The sequence below is a fragment of the Sinocyclocheilus grahami genome, unplaced genomic scaffold (assembly GCF_001515645.1).
Source record: "Sinocyclocheilus grahami isolate Dianchi unplaced genomic scaffold, SAMN03320097.WGS_v1.1 scaffold307.1, whole genome shotgun sequence".
NCBI lineage: Eukaryota > Metazoa > Chordata > Actinopteri > Cypriniformes > Cyprinidae > Sinocyclocheilus > Sinocyclocheilus grahami.
In genome coordinates, this window is record NW_015505486.1 from 627,599 (window position 1) to 628,635 (window position 1,037).

Here is a 1,037-nt window from a genome sequence, read left to right on the forward strand (position 1 = left end):
AAAGAGATATTCTTTATAAAAGTTAAGAGTCAGCCACGCCTACCTAAAACGGCTCGTTCTAACACGCCCCCACATATCTACCTCACAATGTGGGAAGATTTGCATAACGCCGCCCAAATGTTCACGCAAAGAAAGAAGGTGTAACTTTTATTCTCGCTGTAGTATTGTTGCCGCTGCCGCCATGTCGTGAAGACGCTGTGTGCTTCGTTACTTCGAAACTACTTTGTTTGGTCTTCCAAAAGAGGACATGACTACAAGTCAGTGGTTAAGTTGTATTTACAACACTGTTCCAGAACAGTTTAACCCAAATATCCAGATGTGTGCAGCACATTTTATGGAGGACTGTTTCCTGATCCTGGTAGAGACTACAATGCCAGCAGTTCTGACTCTCAGTACGTTTTCATTTAAAGGATTTGCCACTGATGATTCAAACGTGAGTTTTGAGCAGTGTAGAGTAGCGCGTGTTGTTTGTCATTTCTCCGATCACAAATGCAGACAGGGTTTTATGTTTACGTGGCACGATGCAACACAACGCGTAAAAAGACAGTATAAGTCATTATAATCCATAATTATGTCCCCACTGGATACAACAAATACCTCGTTTGTAATGAGTTTTAATGGTTTTGTCTCATCGCTCCGGCCGGGACACGCCATCACAGTATGGTAAGTGGCGTAACATTTCCGTCACACACTTGAGGTATTCGGCCAATCATAACGCACTGGATAGCTGGCCAATCACAGCACACCTCACTTTTCAGACCGATGAGCTTTGTAACAATTGACGCGTTTCAGAAAGGCGGGGCATAGAGGAGAAACAATAATGTACAGTATGTGGAAAATAATGTTTTTTTTTTTAACTTTAAACCACACATTTCATTACACCAAATACACAAAATAATGTTCTTTTTAGCAACATCATATGACCCCTTTAAGAGCAGCTGTTTGAAGAATCTACTGTGCAAGTTATTAAATCACGTTTCTACAATGTAAATTGATTTTTCAAAATTGAAAATAAAACAAAATTAATCATGTATATT